Below are 16333 nucleotides of genomic sequence, written 5' to 3'. Positions count from 1 at the left end.
AATCGCTAATTCATAAGACCGTTTTACAATTTTGACCCCAGTTAGAAACAGACTCTAAGGTGTAAAATTTCGATTGACCATATCTCGGAAACTGTAAGAGATAATGCAATTTGGCAATCGGCAACGTAATTAGCATGCCGAATATTACTTGGATTGTGAATTGGAACGAAATCGCCAATTCATAAGACCGTTTTACAATTCAGGCCCAAGTTAGAAGCAGAGCCAATATTGTAAGATGTCGATAGTCCATATCTCGGAAACTATAGGAAATAATGCAATTTGGCAATCGGCAACGTAATTAGCATGCCGAATATTACTTGGAATGTGAATTGGAACGAAATCGCTAATTCGTAAGACCATTTTACAATTCTGGCCCAAGTTAGAAGCAGAGCCAATATTGTCAGATGTCGATAGTCCATATCTCGGAAACTATAAGAGATAATGCAATTTGGCAATAGGCAACCTAATTAGCATGCCGAATATTACTTGGAATGTGAATTGGAGCGAAATCGCTAATTCATAAGACCGTTTTACAATTTTGACCCCAGTTAGAAACAGACTCTAAGGTGTAAAATTTCGATTGACCATATCTCGGAAACTGTAAGAGATAATGCAATTTGGCAATCGGCAACGTAATTAGCATGCCGAATATTACTTGGATTGTGAATTGGAACGAAATCGCCAATTCATAAGACCGTTTTACAATTCAGGCCCAAGTTAGAAGCAGAGCCAATATTGTAAGATGTCGATAGTCCATATCTCGGAAACTATAAGAGATAATGCAATTTGGCAATAGGCAACCTAATTAGCATGCCGAATATTACTTGGAATGTGAATTGGAGCGAAATCGCTAATTCATAAGACCGTTTTACAATTTTGACCCCAGTTAGAAACAGACTCTAAGGTGTAAAATTTCGATTGACCATATCTCGGAAACTGTAAGAGATAATGCAATTTGGCATTCGGCAACGTAATTAGCATGCCGAATATTACTTGGAATGTGAATTGGAGCGAAATCGCTAATTCGTAAGACCATTTTACAATTCTGGCCCAAGTTAGAAGCAGAGCCAATATTGTCAGATGTCGATAGTCCATATCTCGGAAACTATAGGAAATAATGCAATTTGGCAATCGGCAACGTAATTAGCATGCCGAATATTACTTGGAATGTGAATTGGAACGAAATCGCTAATTCGTAAGACCATTTTACAATTCTGGCCCAAGTTAGAAGCAGAGCCAATATTGTCAGATGTCGATAGTCCATATCTCGGAAACTATAGGAAATAATGCAATTTGGCAATCGGCAACGTAATTAGCATGCCGAATATTACTTGGAATGTGAATTGGAGCGAAATCGCTAATTCGTAAGACCATTTTACAATTCTGGCCCAAGTTAGAAGCAGAGCCAATATTGTCAGATGTCGATAGTCCATATCTCGGAAACTATAGGAAATAATGCAATTTGGCAATCGGCAACGTAATTAGCATGCCGAATATTACTTGGAATGTGAATTGGAACGAAATCGCTAATTCGTAAGACCATTTTACAATTCTGGCCCAAGTTAGAAGCAGAGCCAATATTGTAAGATGTCGATAGTCCATATCTCGGAAACTATAAGAGATAATGCAATTTGGCAATAGGCAACCTAATTAGCATGCCGAATATTACTTGGAATGTGAATTGGAGCGAAATCGCTAATTCATAAGACCGTTTTACAATTTTGACCCCAGTTAGAAACAGACTCTAAGGTGTAAAATTTCGATTGACCATATCTCGGAAACTGTAAGAGATAATGCAATTTGGCAATCGGCAACGAAATTAGCATGCCGCATATTACTTGGATTGTGAATTGGAACGAAATCGCCAATTCATAAGACCGTTTTACAATTTTGACCCCAGTTAGAAACAGACTCTAAGGTGTAAAATTTCGATTGACCATATCTCGGAAACTGTAAGAGATAATGCAATTTGGCAATCGGCAACGTAATTAGCATGCCGAATATTACTTGGATTGTGAATTGGAACGAAATCGCTAATTCATAAGACCGTTTTACAATTCTGGCCCAAGTTAGAAGCAGAGCCAATATTGTAAGATGTCGATGGTCCATATCTAGGAAACTATAAGGTATAATGCAATTTGGCAATCGGCAACGTAATTAGCATGCCGAATATTACTTGGATTGTGAATTGGAACGAAATCGCTAATTCATAAGACCGTTTTACAATTCTGGCCCAAGTTAGAAGCAGAGCCAATATTGTAAGATGTCGATGGTCCATATCTAGGAAACTATAAGAGATAATGCAATTTGGCAATCGGCAACGTAATTAGCATGCCTAATATTACTTGGAATGTGAATTGGAGCGAAATCGCTAATTCATAAGACCATTTTACAATTCTGGCCCAAGTTAGAAGCAGAGCCAATATTGTAAGATGTCGATAGTCCATATCTAGGAAACTATAAGGTATAATGCAATTTGGCAATCGGCAACGTAATTAGCATGCCGAATATTACTTGGAATGTGAATTGGAGCGACATCGCTAATTCATAAGACCATTTTACAATTCTGGCCCAAGTTAGAAGCAGAGCCAATATTGTAAGATGTCGATGGTCCATATCTAGGAAACTATAAGAGATAATGCAATTTGGCAATCGGCAACGTAATTAGCATGCCGAATATTACTTGGAATGTGAATTGGAGAAAAATCGCTAATTCATAGGACCATTTTACAATTTTGACCCCAGTTAGAAACAGACTCTAAGGAGTAAAATTTCGATTGCCCATATCTCGGAAACTATAAGAGATAATGCAATTTGGCAATCGGCAACGTAATTAGCATGCCGAATATTACTTGGATTGTGAATTGAAACGAAATCGCTAATTCATAAGACCGTTTTACAATTCTGGCCCAAGTTAGAAGCAGAGCCAATATTGTAAGATGTCGATAGTCCATATCTAGGAAACTATAAGAGATAATGCAATTTGCCAATAGGCAAAGTAATTAGCATGCCGAATATTACTTGGAATGTGAATTGGAGCGAAATCGCTAATTCATAAAACCATTTTACAATTCTGGCCCAAGTTAGAAGCAGAGCCAGTATTGTAAGATGTCGATAGTCCATATCTAGGAAACTATAAGATATAATGCAATTTGGCAATCGGCAACGTAATTAGCATGCCGAATATTACTTGGAATGTGAATTGGAGCGAAATCGCTAATTCATAAGACCATTTTACATTTCTGGCCCAAGTTAGAGGCAGAGCCAATATTGTAAGATTTCGATAGTCCATATCTCGGAAACTATAAGAGATAATGCAATTTGGCTTTGGTTTGGTTTTGTTTGGCTTTGTTTGGTTTGGATTGGTTTGGTTTGGTTTGGCCAACAATTCTGGCCCAAGTTAGAAGCAGAGCCAATATTGTAAGATGTCGATAGTCCATATCTAGGAAACTATAAGAGATAATGCAATTTGGCAATCGGCAACGTAATTAGCATGCCGAATATTACTTGGAATGTGAATTGGAGCGAAATCGCTAATTCATAAGACCATTTTACAATTCTGGCCCAAGTTAGAAGCAGAGCCAATATTGTAAGATGTCGATAGTCCATATCTCGGAAACTATAAGAGATAATACAATTTGGCAATAGGCAACCTAATTAGCATGCCGAATATTACTTGGAATGTGAATTGGAGCGAAATCGCTAATTCATAAGACCGTTTTACAATTTTAACCCCAGTTAGAAACAGACTCTAAGGTGTAAAATTTCGATTGACCATATCTCGGAAACTGTAAGAGATAATGCAATTTGGCAATCGGCAACGTAATTAGCATGCCGAATATTACTTGGATTGTGAATTGGAACGAAATCGCTAATTCATAAGACCGTTTTACAATTCAGGCCCAAGTTAGAAGCAGAGCCAATATTGTAAGATGTCGATAGTCCATATCTCGGAAACTATAAGAGACAATGCAATTTGGCAATCGGCAACGTAATTAGCATGCCGAATATTACTTGGAATGTGAATTGGAGCGAAATCTCTAATTCATAAGACCATTTTACAATTCTGGCCCAAGTTAGAAGCAGAGCCAATATTGTAAGCTGTCGATAGTCCATATCTCGGAAACTATAAGAGATAATGCAATTTGGCAATAGGCAACCTAATTAGCATGCCGAATATTACTTGGAATGTGAATTGGAGCGAAATCGCTAATTCATAAGACCATTTTACAATTTTGACCCCAGTTAGAAACAGACTCTAAGGTGTAATATTTCGATTGCCCATATCTCGGAAACTATAAGAGATAATGCAATTTGGCTATCGGCAACGTAATTAGCAAGCCGAATATTACTTGGAATGTGAATTGGAGCGAAATCGCTAATTCATAAGACCATTTTACAATTCTGGCCCAAGTTAGAAGCAGAGCCAATATTGTAAGATGTCGATAGTCCATATCTCTTAAACTATAAGAGATAATGCAATTTGGCAATAGGCAACCTAATTAGCATGCCGAATATTACTTGGAATGTGAATTGGAGCGAAATCGCTAATTCATAAGACCGTTTTACAATTTTGACCCCAGTTAGAAACAGACTCTAAGGTGTAAAATTTCAATTGACCATATCTCGGAAACTGTAAGAGATAATGCAATTTGGCAATCGCCAACGTAATTAGCAAGCCGAATATTACTTGGAATGTGAATTGGAGCGAAATCGCTAATTCATAAGACCATTTTACAATTCTGGCCCAAGTTAGAAGCAGAGCCAATATTGTAAGATGTCGATAGTCCATATCTCGGAAACTGTAAGAGATAATGCAATTTGGCAATCGGCAACGAAATTAGCATGCCGAATATTACTTGGATTGTTAATTGGAACGAAATCGCCAATTCATAAGACCGTTTTACAATTTTGACCCCAGTTAGAAACAGACTCTAAGGTGTAAAATTTCGATTGACCATATCTCGGAAACTGTAAGAGATAATGCAATTTGGCAATCGCCAACGTAATTAGCATGCCGAATATTACTTGGATTGTGAATTGGAACGAAATCGCTAATTCATAAGACCGTTTTACAATTCTGGCCCAAGTTAGAAGCAGAGCCAATATTGTAAGATGTCGATAGTCCATATCTAGGAAATTATAATGTATAATGCAATTTGGCAATCGGCAACGTAATTAGCATGCCGAATATTACTTGGAATGTGAATTGGAGCGACATCGCTAATTCATAAGACCATTTTACAATTCTGGCCCAAGTTAGAAGCAGAGCCAATATTGTAAGATGTCGATAGTCCATATCTCGGAAACTATAAGAGATAATGCAATTTGGCTTTGGTTTGGTTTGGTTTGGTTTGTTTTGGTTTGGTTTGGTTTGGTTAGGTTTGGTTTGGTTTGGCCAACAATTCTGGCCCAAGTTAGAAGCAGAGCCAATATTGTAAGATGCCGATAGTCCATATCTCGGAAACTATAAGAGATAATGCAATTTGGCAATAGGCAACGTAATTAGCATGCCGAATATTACTTGGAATGTGAATTGGAGCGAAATCGCTAATTCATAAGACCGTTTTACAAATTTGACCCCAGTTAGAAACAGACTCTAAGGTGTAAAATATCGATTGACCATACCTCGGAAACTGTAAGAGATAATGCAATTTGGCAATCGGCAACGTAATTAGCATGCCGAATATTACTTGGATTGTGAATTGGAACGAAATCGCTAATTCATAAGACCGTTTTACAATTTTGACCCCAGTTAGAAACAGACTCTAAGGTGTAAAATTTCGAGTGCCCATATCTCGGAAACTGTAAGAGATAATGCAATTTAGCAATCGGCAACGTAATTAGCATGCCGAATATTACTTGGATTGTGAATTGGAACGAAATCGCTAATTCATAAGACCGTTTTACAATTCAGGCCCAAGTTAGAAGCAGAGCCAATATTGTAAGATGTCGATAGTCCATATCTCGGAAACTATAAGAGATAATGCAATTTGGCAATAGGCAACCTAATTAGCATGCCGAATATTACTTGGAATGTGAATTGGAGCGAAATCGCTAATTCATAAGACCGTTTTACAATTTTGACCCCAGTTAGAAACAGACTCTAAGGTGTAAAATTTCGATTGACCATATCTCGGAAACTGTAAGAGATAATGCAATTTGGCAATCGGCAACGTAATTAGCATGCCGAATATTACTTGGATTGTGAATTGGAACGAAATCGCCAATTCATAAGACCGTTTTACAATTCAGGCCCAAGTTAGAAGCAGAGCCAATATTGTAAGATGTCGATAGTCCATATCTCGGAAACTATAAGAGGCAATGCAATTTGGCATTCGGCAACGTAATTAGCATGCCGAATATTACTTGGAATGTGAATTGGAGCGAAATCGCTAATTCGTAAGACCATTTTACAATTCTGGCCCAAGTTAGAAGCAGAGCCAATATTGTCAGATGTCGATAGTCCATATCTCGGAAACTATAGGAAATAATGCAATTTGGCAATCGGCAACGTAATTAGCATGCCGAATATTACTTGGAATGTGAATTGGAACGAAATCGCTAATTCGTAAGACCATTTTACAATTCTGGCCCAAGTTAGAAGCAGAGCCAATATTGTCAGATGTCGATAGTCCATATCTCGGAAACTATAGGAAATAATGCAATTTGGCAATCGGCAACGTAATTAGCATGCCGAATATTACTTGGAATGTGAATTGGAGCGAAATCGCTAATTCGTAAGACCATTTTACAATTCTGGCCCAAGTTAGAAGCAGAGCCAATATTGTCAGATGTCGATAGTCCATATCTCGGAAACTATAGGAAATAATGCAATTTGGCAATCGGCAACGTAATTAGCATGCCGAATATTACTTGGAATGTGAATTGGAACGAAATCGCTAATTCGTAAGACCATTTTACAATTCTGGCCCAAGTTAGAAGCAGAGCCAATATTGTAAGATGTCGATAGTCCATATCTCGGAAACTATAAGAGATAATGCAATTTGGCAATAGGCAACCTAATTAGCATGCCGAATATTACTTGGAATGTGAATTGGAGCGACATCGCTAATTCATAAGACCATTTTACAATTCTGGCCCAAGTTAGAAGCAGAGCCAATATTGTAAGATGTCGATAGTCCATATCTCGGAAACTATAAGAGATAATGCAATTTGGCTTTGTTTTGGTTTGGTTTGGTTTGTTTTGGTTTGGTTTGGTTTGGTTAGGTTTGGTTTGGTTTGGCCAACAATTCTGGCCCAAGTTAGAAGCAGAGCCAATATTGTAAGATGCCGATAGTCCATATCTCGGAAACTATAAGAGATAATGCAATTTGGCAATAGGCAACGTAATTAGCATGCCGAATATTACTTGGAATGTGAATTGGAGCGAAATCGCTATACATAAGACCGTTTTACAAATTTGATCCCAGTTAGAAACAGACTCTAAGGTGTAAAATTTCGATTGACCATATCTCGGAAACTGTAAGAGATAATGCAATTTGGCAATCGGCAACGAAATTAGCATGCCGCATATTACTTGGATTGTGAATTGGAACGAAATCGCCAATTCATAAGACCGTTTTACAATTTTGACCCCAGTTAGAAACAGACTCTAAGGTGTAAAATTTCGATTGACCATATCTCGGAAACTGTAAGAGATAATGCAATTTGGCAATCGGCAACGTAATTAGCATGCCGAATATTACTTGGATTGTGAATTGGAACGAAATCGCTAATTCATAAGACCGTTTTACAATTCTGGCCCAAGTTAGAAGCAGAGCCAATATTGTAAGATGTCGATGGTCCATATCTAGGAAACTATAAGAGATAATGCAATTTGGCAATCGGCAACGTAATTAGCATGCCTAATATTACTTGGAATGTGAATTGGAGCGAAATCGCTAATTCATAAGACCATTTTACAATTCTGGCCCAAGTTAGAAGCAGAGCCAATATTGTAAGATGTCGATAGTCCATATCTAGGAAACTATAAGGTATAATGCAATTTGGCAATCGGCAACGTAATTAGCATGCCGAAGATTACTTGGAATGTGAATTGGAGCGACATCGCTAATTCATAAGACCATTTTACAATTCTGGCCCAAGTTAGAAGCAGAGCCAATATTGTAAGATGTCGATAGTCCATATCTCGGAAACTATAAGAGATAATGCAATTTGGCTTTGTTTTGGTTTGGTTTGGTTTGTTTTGGTTTGGTTTGGTTTGGTTAGGTTTGGTTTGGTTTGGCCAACAATTCTGGCCCAAGTTAGAAGCAGAGCCAATATTGTAAGATGCCGATAGTCCATATCTCGGAAACTATAAGAGATAATGCAATTTGGCAATAGGCAACGTAATTAGCATGCCGAATATTACTTGGAATGTGAATTGGAGCGAAATCGCTATACATAAGACCGTTTTACAAATTTGACCCCAGTTAGAAACAGACTCTAAGGTGTAAAATTTCGATTGACCATATCTCGGAAACTGTAAGAGGTAATGCAATTTGGCAATCGGCAACGTAATTAGCATGCCGAATATTACTTGGATTGTGAATTGGAACGAAATCGCTAATTCATAAGACCGTTTTACAATTTTGACCCCAGTTAGAAACAGACTCTAAGGTATAAAATTTCGATTGCCCATATCTCGGAAACTATAAGAGATAATGCAATTTAGCAATCGGCAACGTAATTAGCATGCCGAATATTACTTGGAATGTGAATTGGAGCGAAATCGCTAATTCATAAGACCATTTTACAATTCTGGCCCAAGTTAGAAGCAGAGCCAATATTGTAAGATGTCGATAGTCCATATCTCGGAAACTATAAGAGATAATGCAATTTGGCAATCGGCAACGTAATTAGCATGCCGAATATTACTTGGAATGTGAATTGGAGAAAAATCGCTAATTCATAGGACCATTTTACAATTTTGACCCCAGTTAGAAACAGACTCTAAGGAGTAAAATTTCGATTGCCCATATCTCGGAAACTATAAGAGATAATGCAATTTGGCAATTGGCAACGTAATTAGCAAGCCGAATATTACTTGGAATGCGAATTGGAACGAAATCGCTAATTCGTAAGACCATTTTACAATTCTGGCCCAAGTGAGAAGCAGAGCCAATATTGTAAGATGTCGGTAGTCCATATCTCAGAAACTGTAAGTGATAATGCAATTTGGCAATCGGCAACGTAATTAGCATGCCGAATATTACTTGGAATGTGAAATGGAGCGAAATCGCTAATTCATAAGACCATTTTACAATTGTGACCCCAGTTAGAGACAGACTCTAAGGTGTAAAATTTCGATTGACCATATCTCGGAAACTGTAAGAGATAATGCAATTTGGCAACCGGCAATGTAATTAGCATGCCGAATATTACTTGGAATGTAAATTGGAACGAAATCGCTAATTCATAAGAACATTTTACAATTTTGGCCCAAGTTAGAAACAGAGCCAATATTGTAAGATGTCGATAGTCCATATCTCGGAAACTATAAGAGATGATGCAATTTGGCAATCGGCAACGTAATTAGCATGCCGAATATTACTTGGAATGTGAATTGGAGCGAAATCGCTAATTCATAAGACCGTTTTACAAATTTGACCCCAGTTAGAAACAGACTCTAAGGTGTAAAATTTCGATTGACCATACCTCGGAAACTGTAAGAGATAATGCAATTTGGCAATCGGCAACGTAATTAGCATGCCGAATATTACTTGGATTGTGAATTGGAACGAAATCGCTAATTCATAAGACCGTTTTACAATTTTGACCCCAGTTAGAAACAGACTCTAAGGTGTAAAATTTCGAGTGCCCATATCTCGGAAACTGTAAGAGATAATGCAATTTAGCAATCGGCAACGTAATTAGCATGCCGAATATTACTTGGATTGTGAATTGGAACGAAATCGCTAATTCATAAGACCGTTTTACAGTTCAGGCCCAAGTTAGAAGCAGAGCCAATATTGTAAGATGTCGATAGTCCATATCTCGGAAACTATAAGAGACAATGCAATTTGGCAATCGGCAACGTAATTAGCATGCCGAATATTACTTGGAATGTGAATTGGAGCGAAATCGCTAATTCATAAGACCATTTTACAATTTTGACCCCAGTTAGAAACAGACTCTAAGGTGTAAAATTTCGATTGCCCATATCTCGGAAACTATAAAAGATAATGCAATTTGGCTATCGGCAACGTAATTAGCAAGCCGAATATTACTTGGAATGTGAATTGGAGCGAAATCGCTAATTCATAAGACCATTTTACAATTCTGGCCCAAGTTAGAAGCAGAGCCAATATTGTAAGATGTCGATAGTCCATATCTCGGAAACTATAAGAGATAATGCAATTTGGCAATAGGCAACCTAATTAGCATGCCGAATATTACTTGGAATGTGAATTGGAGTGAGATCGCTAATTCATAAGACCATTTTACAATTTTGACCCCAGTTAGAAACAGACTCTAAGGTGTAAAATTTCGATTGCCCATATCTCGGAAACTATAAGAGATAATGCAATTTGGCTATCGGCAACGTAATTAGCAAGCCGAATATTACTTGGAATGTGAATTGGAGCGAAATCGCTAATTCATAAGACCATTTTACAATTCTGGCCCAAGTTAGAAGCAGAGCCAATATTGTAAGATGTCGATAGTCCATATCTCGGAAACTATAAGAGATAATGCAATTTGGCAATAGGCAACCTAATTAGCATGCCGAATATTACTTGGAATGTGAATTGGAGCGAAATAGCTAATTCATAAGACCGTTTTACAATTTTGACCCCAGTTAGAAACAGACTCTAAGGTGTAAAATTTCGATTGACCATATCTCGGAAACTGTAAGAGATAATGCAATTTGGCAATCGGCAACGTAATTAGCATGCCGAATATTACTTGGATTGTGAATTGGAACGAAATCGCTAATTCATAAGACCGTTTTACAATTCTGGCCCAAGTTAGAAGCAGAGCCAATATTGTAAGATGTCGATGGTCCATATCTAGGAAACTATAAGAGATAATGCAATTTGGCAATCGGCAACGTAATTAGCATGCCGAATATTACTTTGATTGTGAATTGGAACGAAATCGCCAATTCATAAGACCAATTTTGACCCCAGTTAGGAACAGACTCTAAGGTGTAAAATTTCGATTGACCATATCACGGAAACTGTAAGAGATAATGCAATTTGGCAATCGGCAACGTAATTAGCATGCCGAATATTACTTGGAATGTGAATTGGAGCGAAATAGCTAATTCATAAGACCGTTTTACAATTTTGACCCCAGTTAGAAACAGACTCTAAGGTGTAAAATTTCGATTGACCATATCTCGGAAACTGTAAGAGATAATGCAATTTGGCAATCGGCAACGAAATTAGCATGCCGCATATTACTTGGATTGTGAATTGGAACGAAATCGCCAATTCATAAGACCGTTTTACAATTTTGACCCCAGTTAGAAACAGACTCTAAGGTGTAAAATTTCGATTGACCATATCTCGGAAACTGTAAGAGATAATGCAATTTGGCAATCGGCAACGTAATTAGCATGCCGAATATTACTTGGATTGTGAATTGGAACGAAATCGCTAATTCATAAGTCCGTTTTACAATTCTGGCCCAAGTTAGAAGCAGAGCCAATATTGTAAGATGTCGATGGTCCATATCTAGGAAACTATAAGAGATAATGCAATTTGGCAATCGGCAACGTAATTAGCATGCCTAATATTACTTGGAATGTGAATTGGAGCGAAATCGCTAATTCATAAGACCATTTTACAATTCTGGCCCAAGTTAGAAGCAGAGCCAATATTGTAAGATGTCGATAGTCCATATCTAGGAAACTATAAGGTATAATGCAATTTGGCAATCGGCAACGTAATTAGCATGCCGAATATTACTTGGAATGTGAATTGGAGCGACATCGCTAATTCATAAGACCATTTTACAATTCTGGCCCAAGTTAGAAGCAGAGCCAATATTGTAAGATGTCGATAGTCCATATCTCGGAAACTATAAGAGATAATGCAATTTGGCTTTGTTTTGGTTTGGTTTGGTTTGTTTTGGTTTGGTTTGGTTTGGTTAGGTTTGGTTTGGTTTGGCCAACAATTCTGGCCCAAGTTAGAAGCAGAGCCAATATTGTAAGATGCCGATAGTCCATATCTCGGAAACTATAAGAGATAATGCAATTTGGCAATAGGCAACGTAATTAGCATGCCGAATATTACTTGGAATGTGAATTGGAGCGAAATCGCTATTCATAAGACCGTTTTACAAATTTGACCCCAGTTAGAAACAGACTCTAAGGTGTAAAATTTCGATTGACCATATCTCGGAAACTGTAAGAGGTAATGCAATTTGGCAATCGGCAACGTAATTAGCATGCCGAATATTACTTGGATTGTGAATTGGAACGAAATCGCTAATTCATAAGACCGTTTTACAATTTTGACCCCAGTTAGAAACAGACTCTAAGGTATAAAATTTCGATTGCCCATATCTCGGAAACTATAAGAGATAATGCAATTTAGCAATCGGCAACGTAATTAGCATGCCGAATATTACTTGGAATGTGAATTGGAGCGAAATCGCTAATTCATAAGACCATTTTACAATTCTGGCCCAAGTTAGAAGCAGAGCCAATATTGTAAGATGTCGATAGTCCATATCTCGGAAACTATAAGAGATAATGCAATTTGGCAATCGGCAACGTAATTAGCATGCCGAATATTACTTGGAATGTGAATTGGAGAAAAATCGCTAATTCATAGGACCATTTTACAATTTTGACCCCAGTTAGAAACAGACTCTAAGGAGTAAAATTTCGATTGCCCATATCTCGGAAACTATAAGAGATAATGCAATTTGGCAATTGGCAACGTAATTAGCAAGCCGAATATTACTTGGAATGCGAATTGGAACGAAATCGCTAATACGTAAGACCATTTTACAATTCTGGCCCAAGTGAGAAGCAGAGCCAATATTGTAAGATGTCGGTAGTCCATATCTCAGAAACTGTAAGTGATAATGCAATTTGGCAATCGGCAACGTAATTAGCATGCCGAATATTACTTGGAATGTGAAATGGAGCGAAATCGCTAATTCATAAGACCATTTTACAATTGTGACCCCAGTTAGAGACAGACTCTAAGGTGTAAAATTTCGATTGACCATATCTCGGAAACTGTAAGAGATAATGCAATTTGGCAATCGGCAGTGTAATTAGCATGCCGAATATTACTTGGAATGTGAATTGGAACGAAATCGCTAATTCATAAGAACATTTTACAATTTCGGCCCAAGTTAGAAACAGAGCCAATATTGTAAGATGTCGATAGTCCATATCCCGGAAACTATAAGAGATGATGCAATTTGGCAATCGGCAACGTAATTAGCATGCCGAATATTACTTGGAATGTGAATTGGAGCGAAATCGCTAATTCATAAGACCGTTTTACAAATTTGACCCCAGTTAGAAACAGACTCTAAGGTGTAAAATTTCGATTGACCATACCTCGGAAACTGTAAGAGATAATGCAATTTGGCAATCGGCAACGTAATTAGCATGCCGAATATTACTTGGATTGTGAATTGGAACGAAATCGCTAATTCATAAGACCGTTTTACAATTTTGACCCCAGTTAGAAACAGACTCTAAGGTGTAAAATTTCGAGTGCCCATATCTCGGAAACTGTAAGAGATAATGCAATTTAGCAATCGGCAACGTAATTAGCATGCCGAATATTACTTGGATTGTGAATTGGAACGAAATCGCTAATTCATAAGACCGTTTTACAGTTCAGGCCCAAGTTAGAAGCAGAGCCAATATTGTAAGATGTCGATAGTCCATATCTCGGAAACTATAAGAGACAATGCAATTTGGCAATCGGCAACGTAATTAGCATGCCGAATATTACTTGGAATGTGAATTGGAGCGAAATCGCTAATTCATAAGACCATTTTACAATTTTGACCCCAGTTAGAAACAGACTCTAAGGTGTAAAATTTCGATTGCCCATATCTCGGAAACTATAAAAGATAATGCAATTTGGCTATCGGCAACGTAATTAGCAAGCCGAATATTACTTGGAATGTGAATTGGAGCGAAATCGCTAATTCATAAGACCATTTTACAATTCTGGCCCAAGTTAGAAGCAGAGCCAATATTGTAAGATGTCGATAGTCCATATCTCGGAAACTATAAGAGATAATGCAATTTGGCAATAGGCAACCTAATTAGCATGCCGAATATTACTTGGAATGTGAATTGGAGTGAGATCGCTAATTCATAAGACCATTTTACAATTTTGACCCCAGTTAGAAACAGACTCTAAGGTGTAAAATTTCGATTGCCCATATCTCGGAAACTATAAGAGATAATGCAATTTGGCTATCGGCAACGTAATTAGCAAGCCGAATATTACTTGGAATGTGAATTGGAGCGAAATCGCTAATTCATAAGACCATTTTACAATTCTGGCCCAAGTTAGAAGCAGAGCCAATATTGTAAGATGTCGATAGTCCATATCTCGGAAACTATAAGAGATAATGCAATTTGGCAATAGGCAACCTAATTAGCATGCCGAATATTACTTGGAATGTGAATTGGAGCGAAATAGCTAATTCATAAGACCGTTTTACAATTTTGACCCCAGTTAGAAACAGACTCTAAGGTGTAAAATTTCGATTGACCATATCTCGGAAACTGTAAGAGATAATGCAATTTGGCAATCGGCAACGTAATTAGCATGCCGAATATTACTTGGATTGTGAATTGGAACGAAATCGCTAATTCATAAGACCGTTTTACAATTCTGGCCCAAGTTAGAAGCAGAGCCAATATTGTAAGATGTCGATGGTCCATATCTAGGAAACTATAAGAGATAATGCAATTTGGCAATCGGCAACGTAATTAGCATGCCGAATATTACTTTGATTGTGAATTGGAACGAAATCGCCAATTCATAAGACCAATTTTGACCCCAGTTAGGAACAGACTCTAAGGTGTAAAATTTCGATTGACCATATCACGGAAACTGTAAGAGATAATGCAATTTGGCAATCGGCAACGTAATTAGCATGCCGAATATTACTTGGAATGTGAATTGGAGCGAAATAGCTAATTCATAAGACCGTTTTACAATTTTGACCCCAGTTAGAAACAGACTCTAAGGTGTAAAATTTCGATTGACCATATCTCGGAAACTGTAAAAGATAATGCAATTTGGCAATCGGCAACGTAATTAGCATGCCGAATATTACTTGGATTGTGAATTGGAACGAAATCGCTAATTCATAAGACCGTTTTACAATTCTGGCCCAAGTTAGAAGCAGAGCCAATATTGTAAGATGTCGATGGTCCATATCTAGGAAACTATAAGAGATAATGCAATTTGGCAATCGGCAACGTAATTAGCATGCCGAATATTACTTTGATTGTGAATTGGAACAAAATCGCCAATTCATAAGACCAATTTTGACCCCAGTTAGGAACAGACTCTAAGGTGTAAAATTTCGATTGACCATATCACGGAAACTGTAAGAGATAATGCAATTTGGCAATCGGCAACGTAATTAGCATGCCGAATATTACTTGGATTGTGAATTGGAACGAAATCGCTAATTCATAAGACCGTTTTACATTTCTGGCCCAAGTTAGAAGCAGAGCCAATATTGTAAGATGTCGATGGTCCATATCTAGGAAACTATAAGAGATAATGCAATTTGGCAATCGGCAACGTAATTAGCATGCCTAATATTACTTGGAATGTGAATTGGAGCGAAATCGCTAATTCATAAGACCATTTTACAATTCTGGCCCAAGTTAGAAGCAGAGCCAATATTGTAAGATGTCGATAGTCCATATCTAGGAAACTATAAGGTATAATGCAATTTGGCAATCGGCAACGTAATTAGCATGCCGAATATTACTTGGAATGTGAATTGGAGCGACATCGCTAATTCATAAGACCATTTTACAATTCTGGCCCAAGTTAGAAGCAGAGCCAATATTGTAAGATGTCGATAGTCCATATCTCGGAAACTATAATAGATAATGCAATTTGGCTTTGTTTTGGTTTGGTTTGGTTTGTTTTGGTTTGGTTTGGTTTGGTTAGGTTTGGTTTGGTTTGGCCAACAATTCTGGCCCAAGTTAGAAGCAGAGCCAATATTGTAAGAGGCCGATAATCCATATCTCGGAAACTATAAGAGATAATGCAATTTGGCAATAGGCAACGTAATTAGCATGCCGAATATTACTTGGAATGTGAATTGGAGCGAAATCGCTATACATAAGACCGTTTTACAAATTTGACCCCAG

The sequence above is a fragment of the Rhynchophorus ferrugineus genome, unplaced genomic scaffold, assembly GCF_030347505.1.
Source record: "Rhynchophorus ferrugineus isolate W39M unplaced genomic scaffold, kcgeb_rfMv2 rfM13, whole genome shotgun sequence".
In the NCBI taxonomy this organism is placed as follows: Eukaryota; Metazoa; Arthropoda; class Insecta; order Coleoptera; family Curculionidae; genus Rhynchophorus; species Rhynchophorus ferrugineus.
The sequence above is the reverse complement of the archived record's forward strand: the minus strand, read 5'-3'. Positions refer to the sequence as shown.